The sequence below is a fragment of the Plectropomus leopardus genome, chromosome 22 (assembly GCF_026936395.1).
Source record: "Plectropomus leopardus strain MGB_pleo_1.0 chromosome 22, ASM2693639v1, whole genome shotgun sequence".
Taxonomy (NCBI): domain Eukaryota; kingdom Metazoa; phylum Chordata; class Actinopteri; order Perciformes; family Serranidae; genus Plectropomus; species Plectropomus leopardus.
In genome coordinates, this window is record NC_142197.1 from 4076987 (window position 1) to 4090598 (window position 13612).

Consider the following 13612-nt stretch of genomic DNA (forward strand, 5'->3'; position numbering starts at 1 on the left):
AAAATATTCTTGGTATTTGTGCTCTAAAATGTGTAATTTTATGGTCACCACTATCCTTATGCGTCCTATTTCATTTGACTGGTTCAATGACTGACTGGTTCTAAATCCAAGCCAGTTTAGTCCCAGTAATCCCGACACTTCCAGTAATAAAGATAATTCAAACTCACCTATCGTCAGCAGTCCCATCAAACTTTTCCAATGGCCTTTACTGATTTCTACTGGTCTCTTCTGGTCTGTCCTGGCCTGGTGTGATCCACTCAACAGAGTCTGACTGGCTTACTGGTCCGGTACTGGTTTGGCTTCTGGTTCTGGTCCAGCCTGAGGTGCCAGGTTCTTGTGTCTCTGGTTGGGTTTTGATTGGTTGGACCTTTGGTGGATTGTTGTAATCCTGCGAGTACTTGTAGCAGTAGTAGAGTGAGTACTTTCTGTAGCAGATAAAGTAGTTTCCAAAGATGCTGTGGTTTCTCTCGTACTTGAATCCGCGGCAGGTGAAGTAGTTTTGTAGTAAATGTTGGAGTCGTTACTGTAGTATGACTGCAGTTAATGTGTAGTAATCCTGCAGCAGAGGTCTCGGAGTTTCAGATTGTATTCTGGGAGCTGCCCTGCCCATCCTGTAGAAAGGGAGGAAAAGAGGGAGGAAGAGCAAGAGGAAGATGGGGAGGACGTGGGTGGGAGGTAAAGGAGAAGGGGAGGCCAGGATACGAAGGAGAGGGAGGAGGGGGAGAGGAAAAAAAAACATGTCAGAAGAGGAGTCGAGGGTGCACGGAGACGACGGAGAGAGCTGTCTTGCAGTTTTAAACCAGAATTGGGTCAGACACAGTTGCATTTTGTGGAGGCCATTTCAGGTTCAGTCAGTTACACAATATGAAGCTGTTAGCATGGCAACAAGGCCAACAGAGAGACGTAAACCATGTTTCTAACTGGTAGTATTATGTAAAGTTCTAAATATTGATCCATCTTTCTGTTTCTATTCTCAAAGGAGCCCAAAAAAACAGAAAACCAATGGTGGGTCTTTCAGAAATGTCTGTATGTATCACTTGTGACGCAACATATGTCTCACTGTGCTGAAATTTGGGGAAATATAACACGAATATAGACCTATAATTAAACTTGAGAAAAGAGCACTTAGAATAATTCACAAAGCTGGCTATCATGAATCTACTAATCAATGTTTTATAAGATCGTACACCTTAAAATTTGTCGACATTGTGTATTTAAAAGTATTGGTAACAGTTTTCTGAGGTGTAAATAAAAGCCTTCTGCTCTCCGTTGAGAAATCTATGGGTTATTTGTCGGAAATTTTCTGAAACATTTACCAAATATTTATTGAAAATACGCCAAAACTCTACTGAACATTTGCCAGAATTTTACCAGAAATTTACTAAAAATTTACCAGAAAATATTTTTAAAATTTACCAAAAGTCTACTGAACATTTGCCAGAATTTTACTAAAATTTCCCACAAAATATTTAAAAATTTACCAAAAGTCTACTGAACATCTGCCAGAAATTTTACCATAGATTTACTGAAAAATTACCAGAAATAAAAGCTGGCTATCATGAATTTACTAATCAATGTTTTATTGGATCCTACACCTTAAAATGTGTCGACATTGTGTATTTATACTATTTATTGGGTGTACTGACATTGATTATTGAATTATTTTATAACATGAGTTCCAGATTAGATGTCATAAATGCATAAACATGGTGGGCAAAAGTCGATGTTTGGTCAATGGTAAGAACATATTAAATGAAAATTTTTGATCTTGTGTAAAGTGTAATATGGTGTTAATGTTAACTGCTGTTCTGGAAAAGTTACCTAGAATACTTATAAAAATATAACATAAAAAATTAAATAAACATAAAAATATAAATAAAATGCAAACAGCTATAAGCCTCTTATTTAAACACTCTTGGCATTAAAATGCAACCCAACTTCTTTGTAGCTTTCACGTTGTTTCCATTTTACGACCCTTAAAGCACACAAACACAACAAAGTCGGACGAACGACTTCCCAACTTGGAAACTACGACCTTCCGGCATCACAATAACGCAGCATAATTATGAGCCGTGCAACCCTCTTTAACAGCATTTAGCCATATTTGTCGACCATCTGTCATGTTAGCACTGTTAGCTATTAGCAGCCTGTTAGCAGACAGCTTTCAGCTAACTGTCACTCCGTTAGCAGCATAAGTTTGGCAGCCTGCGAGGAACCAGCAGTTGACCTTTGGTAGCCCGTTAGCAGAGGGCAGTTAGCTTCCTGTTTAGTCAGTCAGTAGCCAACTGGTAGCCTCAAATAGCTAACAGCATGCTAGCCAGCTGGTGTGTGTGGGGGTCTGTGGAAATCAGGGTGTTTCCATGGCAACGCAGACAGCAGGAGGACATGTTGGAAACAAGAAAACAATTTTAAAAAATGTAAAAAAAAAACTTGAGATTAGAAGTACTTCCTGTGACTCACACTTCCTGCTTCCCGTCTGGGTTGCCAAGGAAACGGATGTTTGGCAGGAAAAAGGCAGAGAGGCTGGACAATGCTGATAACACACACACACACACACACACACACACACTTTATACTACTTACTACTCCACTACATCTCAGAGGTAAATATTGGAGCCTATTTTTTGTGCACTACAGTTGCTACTTTTTCAAATTAAGATTTTAAAATAAAATGTGCTCATTTATAATCTGTTACAGCCAAAAGTCCTGCATTTATTTTTTTTTCTTAGTAAAATACAACAGTATTTGCATCAAAATATCCTTAAAATATAGAAGTAAAAGTATCTATTACGCAGAATAGCTCCTTAAAATATAAATTAATAACAGTAATAATAATAATAATAAATTAGAAAAGAATAAGAAATTAAAATGGGGGAAGACGGAAAAAGGGGGAAGCATTTCAATATATTTATGTATAATATTTATTTTACCACATTTTCTTTTGGAAATTTTGGCCACTTTTTTCCTTTAATTTTTTTTTGGCAATTATTGAAGAAAACATGTACGACTAAGTTTTGGTGATTTTTAATGGATATTTTTGTTTTCTTTTTTTTAAAAAAATAGCTTAAGATTTTTAATATCTTAAAAATTTTAATGATTTTTTTTTTAGTGATTTTCTTTTCTTTAAAATGTTTCGGCTATTTTAAAAGAAAGGCAAGTTCTCTCTAAAAAATCCCCAAAAATGACACCATTCACACAGCCAGAGATAAAGACAAAATTATCATTGGATCTCCAAATTTCCAACAGTCCTTGAACACATCATGTGTTATTATATAGATTTGTAAAACAAAATTCAGTGACATATATTTAGTTTTCTAAAAGTTTTCCAGGCATAGAAATTGCTATTTGCAAAACTCATGACTTTTCCAGGTGACCCTATGAACCTGAGTACCTTCAAAATTATACGTAGGTACAGTACTTGAGTAAATGCACTGCATTATTAAAATGCTGCAGATGTTAAAGCATCAGTATTAAAACTTCAGTCATAAATATATTTTATGTGTAAGCTGTGGTAGCGCTTTTCTCAGTTGCCTGTTTTGTCCGACACTTATAGGAATCAAAAACACCTTTCTATTCAAAATAATGAAGCACAGACTTCTGCTTTTCCTCTGAAATGTATAAAGAATAAAGAATGACTAAAGAAATGTTTGATCCCAGCTGGTAGTTATCTGACTTTCTTTTAAAGAAGACAAGAACTGCGGTCAAGATGAACAATCTGGATTATTTTCCACAGAGCACATTTTAAAGTCTGCCTTTTGAAGAAACACTTGAAATGAAACACCTCGATGCCCAGAAGCTGCGGGATATTGTTTCAAACTCAACCCTCTGGTCAAAAATAATCAGATTTAACGTGAAGTGGTTCTCCCTGTTGGCTTCTCACAGAAGACGTTTTTTTGTTGTTTTTGCTCGGAGGAGATGGTACTCAAGAGACGGCTTTCAGGATCTCAAGCATCTCTCTGAGAGGATTACATGAGACATGAAAGCACCCGCACAACAACAAGGTAAGACCGGGCGAATGCATCCAAACTGACAGCACGTACACATTCGAGCAGCAAATTGAGGAGAACAGGTCGGTGCCCCGTTGGATTTTTTCACAGGTGTTAAACTGTGTGGGTAATGTGAAACAGCTCATAATGTAAAACTGAAAAATTGTGTAATTTTCTGATTTTACATCTGTTCAAAGTTTAACCTGAGCAGCGGCAGGTATCGGTAATCCTGCAGAGAAACTGCAGTGAGAATCGATCTGTTATGTTTCAGGATAATGACATCGGATAATCGGTTATTTGCAGTTATGCATGTCATTAATCATTCTTGTTATCTCGGTTAACATGACATTTTATTCTATATTATTAGTAGTAGTAGTTTTTACTCCTCTACATTTAGTTAAATTTCAGATTAAGATAAACTGGTTTGCTTTCATTTGAAAACATAGAAAAAAAGGGCAATAATTAACTACATAAGAAGTGTTACACATATTGCAAGAAATTAGTATATTTTGAAAATTAGCTTGTTTTTAAAGCCGAGGAAAAATGTTAAAAATAAAAAACTGTAACTTAATAATATATATAGGACTTTTACTTGTGAAAGTGTTTTGGTTTTTTTTTTTTTTTCAGTTGTAGTAACCTATTACTACTTTCACTTGGTCTGGGTTTTTTGAGGTGGGGTTATATGGAGTACTTATCCACTGTCATGTATTACATACAGTAGATGACAGTTTGCACCCCCCATTTTGGAGAAGCAGCCTGGAGTCCGACACAAAAGTTAAGCAATGTACTGCTGTGGATGAGGGTCAGCAACAAAACGTTTTAGCCACCTAAAAAGCCCCACCCAACCCCATTACAAATAAACCCAAAGTATCACTTTAAGTAAAAACTATGAGTACTTCTTTCACCCCTGGTGCTCAGTAGCCTTTGTAAGTAGGTTACTTATACACAGAGTCAAGACTCGCCTGACCCGCTATGTGAATATATACTGGTAACGAAGGTAACGAAAACAAACAAATCTTATTTTCAGATGATTATGAAGAACAGAAAACATACTTCTTATATTAAATACCATATCTGCCAATATATCCACCTAAATCCTACACACTGGACCTCTAACATGTATCATCCATCTATAAATCCTGCACACTGCTGCAAATAGACATGTATACTGCACTTAACCACCCACTTCATGTATCTAAAGTAATCTATTACATTACCCATTCACTATTTATTCCTTTGCGCTATTTATATTGTCTACAGCTTATAGAAACGCTTATAGAGACCCTGTATGTTGCTTTTTATGCATATTTATATTTTCTTCTCTTTGTATGTACACAGTGTTTTTTTTAATTTGTCGTCTTGACGTCTCATGCTCCTTTAACTCCCATTAATTCGGGATTTTTCTGGTAATTAGCAATGATTTTCTGAGTTCCCTTCCAGCACTTTCTATCGTGCGGTGAAGTTGAGGAGTCATTTGACTACATTTGCATGCATCATGTGTTCACGCCGCTCTTCTTCTTCTCACACGTCACTCCGAATCTAAATCCATCTGATCCTGATTAATACAGTTCAGGTGTGAAGGGATGTCGATCTGAAGCCGTTCAGTTGCGGTCAGAAGCTTTTCATTGTGAGGTGTGAACAGGATGTGTGTGTGTGAGTGTGTGTGTGTCCTGAAAATGTAGCTCTCTTGGCCATTACCATGGTAACCAATGGCAGGAGCTGATAATACACACTGTATTGTCCTCTCACACACACACACACACATTATCTTGTCAAGTTTCTCACATCACTGGGAACCTAAAAACTGAGGCAGATCTGTTCGGCTTCCTTTTCTTCACTTTAAAGCAAAAACTTAATCCCTATAATGTTGTCAGTGCCCCCTAAAGACCGAAACATTCATCACAGCTGACAACTTTCACGTGTTGGACGAACTGAACAACATATAGATTAGGCGTAGGCAGCATCACGGTATTACGGTTAACAGTGTATTTACAAATCCTGAGGGTTTATTTGTTTTTAATACCATCATATATACAGGCGCTCCTCTTTCTATTAAACTCATTTTTCGTAGTGCACAGCACGCACCACCAGAGCTCAGTCTCTGGTCTCTACTGTTGGGACAAGCAGCTGAAGTGAAAAGCACAGTGACACCTAGTGGTGGACAAATTACAGGACTGTAAACAGCCGGCTGCTCGCAGGCAGAGAGAGACCAGGCAAATTTGAAGCGGTTCCCTCTGGGTATCCCTGAGGTATTGCCTTAAACAAATGCAAGGTCACCGTGACCTTGCCCTCTGACCACCAAAATCTAAACATCTCATCCTTTGGTCTATTTGAATGAGACATAAAAGATCACGGGGATCTTGACCTTTGACCTATGACCACCAGTCTATTCAGCTAATCATTGATTGTGAGTGAGTTTTTGTGTCAAATTTTTAGAGCTCCCCTGAAGGCATTCTTGAGAAATCAAGACAAGACTGTGTTGGTCAGACGGGCGGACAATCCAAAAAACGTAATGCCTCCAGTCTTGGCTATCGCCAGTGCGGAGGATTAAAAACTAGGGTAACAGATGCTCACTGATGGCCCGACATTGACCAATGGCCAACCGTCCATTCAGCGTGTCAGAGACCAAAGGTTGAATGTCCACAATAGCATTTTTTCCCCCTGAGCTCCAGCATCCTTTCAATTGCTTCTATAAAGAGAGAGAGCATAAAGAGAATAGGTGCTGCACCCTGCCTCTTTTTTCAGAGTGCTACCACGTTTTTGTGCAGCCGCTCTAAGCAACTCTTTTTCAAAATCAATTAATTTTTCAAACAGGCGCTGGTGACGTACGTGTTGCTGCTTTACTGTCCGTCACTAATTGTACCATATGTCCGTCAGAAACTATCACAACAAAGAAAGAAAAGCCCAATTGTGGGAGCAGATCAGCCGAATGGTGGAGATAACCCAATCAGGTTCACTCAAGTCCAGCACATCTCTAACTAAGATATAGTGACTTGAATGTGCTCTACTGCATAGTGTGGTTAAAGGGTTAAGCACCAACCAATTGCAGATGTATAAATTACGACATCATATGTTGGGGGCTTTTTTATAACAAGTCAGCATAAAGTGTTATCTGAGGTCACGCTGTCCTCCACTGAGCGAGTTATAACCACTTATCAGTCGACTAGTGTGTTTTTCTTCATTCCTTAGCTGCCTATTATCTATTCATTGACTCTTTTTGCAGGTGCAGAGTTTTAATTGCCTCTATAGCTGCCTGCTAGTGTCCCATATTTCAGTACTATCTTTATTAGGGCTCACAGAATCAGCGACTTCTTTTAAATCACTTCTTAAAGCCCATTTTATAGACTTGCTTTTATGTGATGCTGTCTTTTTATTCGTATTTTACCCTTCTAATTTATGTTTTCATTTTTTTATTTCCTTTTAATGTGGTTTTATTGCTTCTGTTTTTGGTCTATTTCTTTGTATTATTTAATATTGACATTTAAGGTCCTGCATCTTGCATTATTTGTCAACTGGTTTTAATTTTATCCTAACTCTTCCCTAGTTTTGTCTTGCTTGTATTTAACAGAACTGTTTGGCTTTCTGTTCTTGCATTGCCGTCTATGTGTCCTATTTCAGCTTTGCTCTGTTTGTCAAAGCACTCCGTAAACTCTGTTTTTAAAGGTGCAACATATATTGTTATATTACTATTTCTGTCCACTTAGTCCTAGTCCTAGACAAAATTCAGTTTTTTTCTAAAACAGCTTTTTTAGAAGTTTCAATTCACACAATACAGATATATCTTATATGTAGTATATTTAAATAAGCATTTACCTGAACACAGGATTTGAAGTCCACAGCTTATAAACACCTATACTTCTAACTTTTATCATTAACCCTTTAAAATCTGGAATGACATCACTTTTCTTGTGCTGCTTTGCAAGAAATTAGAAAATTATTAAGGAAAAATTTCAAGGGACAAAAGACAAAAGCTACATTTAAAAAAAAAACATTTAAAATTATCATAATTACATACGTTACAGATAATATAATTTTAAGCCCTTTTTGTCAAGTCTTGATTGCCGTGTCTTTTTCTAGCTTTCTTTTTCTTTTATCTTTTAACAAATATTCAGAAAACTTTCTTGCACTTTCTTGCAGACAGGACGCTCAAGCGGTCAACTGCATGTGTCTCATGGTCAAGTTACTTTGTTCATAATTTTTGCGCATGTCACACAGCTGCTCGTTAACATGCGTCGGCGCATGTAAACACCAGAGCGTATTAGAGGACATCCCATGTAAACAGGTGACACAAAATTTTCAATCAGATTGAGAAAAATGTGCATGTAAACGCAGCTTCAGAGATTACCAACAACAAACAAACAAAATGCATCTGTAGGCTAATTTTACTAATATAAAATGTTGGTATACATTAAACTACATACATATGTACATAGTACATATGGGTACTGTGTATGTGGCTATAATGTAAAGGTTAAACTACAGACTTTGCAAAGTAACAACAGCAGAGGTCTGCAGGTAGATTTTTCTCTGGCGAGCTACGTGAATGGCGTTTTCTTTGATTTCCATGGTAACACACATTAGAGCGAGACAGTCAAAGTACAGAGAGAGTGTTACGAAGAAGAAATACATACGTGATTGCTTGCATAATTCATGCAAAAGTACATAGTATATAAGGCAGCTGTACTAAAAGTAGAAAGAATTAGTATGCGATTCAGAAGACACCCTCCCTGTATTTTTTTGAGTTTATAAAAAACACAATAATTAATATTATTATGAAAAATATACATTGGACAGTTTTGAATAATCTATAGCAAGCTTACACCTTATTTTTTATTCCTTATTTTTCATGAGATCTCAGTACTATTAGTACTATTAATTTTATTCTAAGTTTATTACAGTAAGTAAAGGAGGAGGAATATAACGTAGGCGGCAGAGTACAAAGATGGCCGAGGTTTTCTGAGCTCGCGTCAGTCAAACCAGCAGAGTGACTTTCTTATTAACTGTCCTCATGCTAGAGAGGATTTTTCTCAGATTAGAGTCACGATTATGGTCTGAAAACAGGCTGAATCATGGGAAATGTAGTCCTGTAACTGCATTTCAGAATAAAAAATGAATTTTAAAAACTGGGAGGCTCGTCTCATTTTCCTCTCTAGTAGCCAGCGAAGCAGTTTCACCTCTGACCGTCGAGTCACTCGTGCATACAGTCACGGTGGTGCTGAGCTTAACACGTTGCCGTGACAACCGTGTGATGTTAAAGAGTGTCGGCGCTGCAGAAGAAGAAGATCCACTTCCTGTTTTAAGTGTTTGATTTTTTTTTTTTTTTTTTGGAGGGGGGCAGATCATTTCTTTAGATAGACGGTCTGAGACTACGGCCTACACACTCTCTCTGCTGAGCTTACATAACACACACACACACACACACACACACACACACACACACACACACACACACACACACACACACACACACACACACACACACACACACACACACACACACACACAGAGCGAGGACGGTAAAGTGATGCTGGAGGAAACAGGAAATCAAGACAACCCTCGGAGAAATGGAAAGAGACGGGAGGAAAGGAGGGATCAAAGTGGAGAGGAAGAGAAGAGTGAAGGAGGGAAGGAACGTAAAAAGATGATGAAGGAGAAAATAAATAAAGGATGGGAGGGAAATGAAAGAGGGATCACAGAAAGGAAAGGGGAAAATGAAGTGAGAGAAGAGAGAGGAAGAGGAGAGGAAGGATGAGGGAAACAAGGATAGAGAGAAGGAGAGAAAAGGAAATGAAGAGAGGAGGTGAAGGAAAGGAAGCAACAGAGGATAGGAGGAAAGAGGAGAGGGCGTAAAGAAAGGATAGAGGAGAAGAGGGCAAGAAAATAAAAGTGAAGGAAGCAAAAGAGGGGAGGTGAGAATAAAATGAAGAGAGGAAGGCGAGGAAAGGAAGAAAGGGGGGATGAGCAAGAAGATGAAGAGAAAAGAAAACAAGGAAAGGAAGCAAAAGAGAAAGGAGGGACGGCGATAAAGAGAGGAAGGCAAGGAATTGAAGGAAGTGAAAATGAGTGAAGGAGACAAGAGAGAAGAAAAGGGTGCAAGGAAGCAAATAAGGAATGAGCAAGAAGGTGCGAATAAAGGAAATGAGGAACGGAAACAAGTAAAGGGATAAGAAAAGGAGATAAAGAGAGGAGGGCAAGGACAGGAGAGAATAAAAGGAGGCAAGGGAGAAAGTGAGGGATAAGGCAAGGCGATGAGGAGAAAAGGTAACAAGTAAAGGAAGCAAATGAGGGAACAAGATAGAGAGGAAGGCAAGGAAAGGGAGGAAGTGAGGGATGAGCAGTAAGATAAAGAGAAAAATGAAACGATGCAAGGAAGGAAATGAGGGACTAGGGAAGGAGATAAAGCTAAGGAAAGGAAGAAAGGAGACAACGAAGAAAATTAGTAAGGAGGTAAGGAGATGAAGAGAGAGAGACACAAGAAAAGGAGAGGATAAAACAAGGCAAGGAAGGACATGAGGGAGAAAAGGAAACAAGGAAAGGAAGCCAAGGAGCAGTGAGGAAAGGAACTACAGAGAGGAATGCAAGAAAAGGAAAGGAAGCAAGGGAGCAAAAGAGGGATGAGGAAAGGAGATGAAGAGGCGAAGGCAAGGAAAGGAGGCAAGGAAGGAGATGTGGAATGAGGTACAGAAACGACAGGACGGAGGTATGAAGCGATAAAGAAGAAATTACAGGACAGAAGAAAGACGGAAAGGAAAGGAAAAGAGGAGGTGGAGGACATAAAAGAAGGAAGGAAAGGGAGTGGAAATGAGGGACGAGGGAGGAAGATGAGAGATGCAGGAGGAAGAAGAGGAAAGGACAAATGAGGAGAGAGCAAGGGAAGGAAAGAAACGATGGAAGAATGAGGAAGAAGAGGAGGACACGAAGGAGAGCAAGGAGAGGAAAAGAGGCAAGGAATGCAGATAGGAAAAAGGAAAGGAAAGGAAGGGAGGAAACAAGGTGACAATAAGGGTGAAAAGAGGAAAAAAAAAGGTGAAGTGCAAAAAGAAAATTTAATCACGACTTTGAAAGTTACAGACCGGCAGCAAGTCACACACACTCTCACACACACACACACACACACACACACACACACACACACACACACACACACACACACACACACACCCCGAAGCGGCATTATCCAAACACACATGCATTCACTTTAAAACACACACATTACACACACACGGCTGCAGAATGAGACTCACCCAGAAGATCACCGACTCGTTCTCCATGATGATAAACTGAAAAAGAAAAGGACGGATGGAGAGAGAGAGAGAGAGGAAGAGAGGAAGAGAAGGAGAGGTGGAGGAGAGAGATGATGGAGGATGGGAAAAAAGAAGAAGAAAAAGAGGAAGAAGAGGAGGAGGAGGTGTATCTGGAGACGAAAAAGAGAGAGAGAGAAAGAGAAGAGGAGAGAGGAAGAGGAGAGAGAGGGAGGGAGAGGCAGGATGAGTGGAAGGCTGGTCGGTTCAGCCCACACACTGCTAGCATGACACACACTCTGTGCATATGTGCGTGTGAGTGTGTGAGTGCGTGCACGTGTGAGTGCGCACGTTGTCTCCCACTCTAATGCGTGGGTTAGAAAACACACCTCTCTCCCTCTCTCTCTCCCTCCCTCCCTCTCTCTCTTGAGCGAGCGAGGGAGAGAAAGAGCGAGAGGGGGTAAGCAGCGTGGGTGTGGAGGAGCGGCCCCGTCGCCATGGCAACGATGCAAAAGCAAAAAAAAACAGCATCCAAGCATCATCATCATCATAATCGCTGGCCAATGATGACGAGCCCTGGTGCATGATGGGGGTGAATTTTTTATTAATTATTTCACCAAATGTTTGATTTCATGACATCTTTTTTTAAATTATTATTTATATAAGTGGGACCGACCAATCAGAGCGCCACGTGGCTGCAGGAGTCACATGACCCCCGCAAGGAGATAAAGAGGGTGTTTTCCACAAGTGAATCTCAGTCAGAGGCAGGAAACTGGTTCTGTTACACACCAGTACACACACCAGTACACACACCAGTACACACACCAGTACACACACCAGTACACACACCAACATGCATGCTACTTAATGACTGAAGTTAGGGCTGTTATCTAAATACCAGTAGTCAAAGAAGTATCTGATCCTTTACTTCAATAATGATTTATCGCAGTCTAAAAATCCTTATTCACAAAAAGTAAAAATCAGTGATTTGTACGTTAATGATTATTTCAACTGATACCGATAAACCGATAATTTCCAGCATCTTGTGGCCAATAAGATACTGATACCCGATAACTGGCGGAGAATGAGAGTGGAGCGGACACCAGGGGAGACACCAGGGGAGACACCAGGGGAGACACCAGGGAAGACACAAGGGGAGACACAAGCAGAGAATAAGAGCAGAGCGGACATTTGGAGACACCAGCGGAAAATGAGAGTGGAGTGGACATTCAGAGACACCACTGTTGAATGACAGCGGACACCAGTGGAGACACCGACGGAGAATGAGAGCAGAGGAGACATTTGGAGACACCAACAGAAAATGACAGTGAGCGGACAATGGAGACGCCGGCGGAGACACTATTCAGTGCAAGACATCAACTCTTATTTTGATGTTAACACACTTAGGACAGAAGAAAAAGGGCTTAAAAGGAGGACGATTTATTAATTGATGGGGACCTGGTTGACGGCTGAGCGTAAATCGTCGTTTGAATCGCCATTACGAACGTTAAAACAAAATGTCATGAACTAGCTTGTGCCGAAGTCACGATCACAACAAACACTTCCACAGTTATTCATGTGGCTTGAAAAGGTTCAGCCGGATGTCGCTGTTTGTTTGAACTGTCACCGCATCTGCACATCTGAAAACAAACAAAAGTCGAGCGAGCGAATACAGAAAGTCAACCTCTAATCTGCGGCTTCCCTCCTCTACAGATCCGCTGCAGACGCCGCCAACTCTAAGTGAGAGAGAATGAACTAAACTCTGTTAATTTCTGAATGAACCGAGACAACAGATGGAGTCTGTATCTTTATCAATGAGGAGAATAAAGCCGACTGGTGGGTGATTCAGTCCGGCTGCTCAAACTCAGGCACAGTCATAAAGAAAACAGCTCAAACCCACCACATCCATAAAGGGTCCAATCTACAAATACACAGATAATCTTCATAATGTAACTTTTAATTGTACCAGCAGTCCATTAATGCTCTGCTTATACAATGATACAATGAGAACTCGGTTCTTGGCCGATTTGCTGCAGGTGTTTTTGTTTGCAGTCCTAAATGAATGCACTCTGGATGAAGACAGCATTAGCGAGGCGCAGCTGAAGACCTCGCGGGTTTTGTTTAACCAAATAAATATTCTAGATGAAAAGCGACCGCAAACAAGAGGTGGAAAGTAATATAGTGAATTTACTCAAGTACTGTACTGTCTTTTACTTCATTACAGTACTTAAGTTACATGTACTTTATATGAGAAATATCATTTTATACTACTTTATAGTTCTACTCCATACATCTCTGATGTAAATATTGTACTCTTTACAGCACTACATTTATCTGACAGCACCGACTACTTTTTCAAAATAATTTTTGCTGTGTTCATGCATA

The 13612-nt window shown here is 39.6% G+C and overlaps 1 protein-coding gene across 2 annotated transcripts in view; it reads right to left on the reverse strand.

Moving 5' to 3' along the window:
• The window catches only part of shank3b (SH3 and multiple ankyrin repeat domains 3b), a 55637-nt gene extending 43947 nt beyond the window's left edge, over positions 1–11690 (reverse strand). Inside the window, exons 1-2 of one of the 2 annotated variants that reach the window (XM_088072452.1) lie at positions 11231–11690; positions 168–611 (exon numbers count right to left, since the gene is read on the reverse strand). The gene's annotated coding sequence lies outside the window, so the exon portion shown is untranslated. The remainder of the gene's footprint in view (positions 1–167; positions 612–11230) is intronic. The other variant, XM_042511267.2, reaches the window with a different exon arrangement.
• Between the last annotated feature and the right edge of the window lie 1922 nt (positions 11691–13612).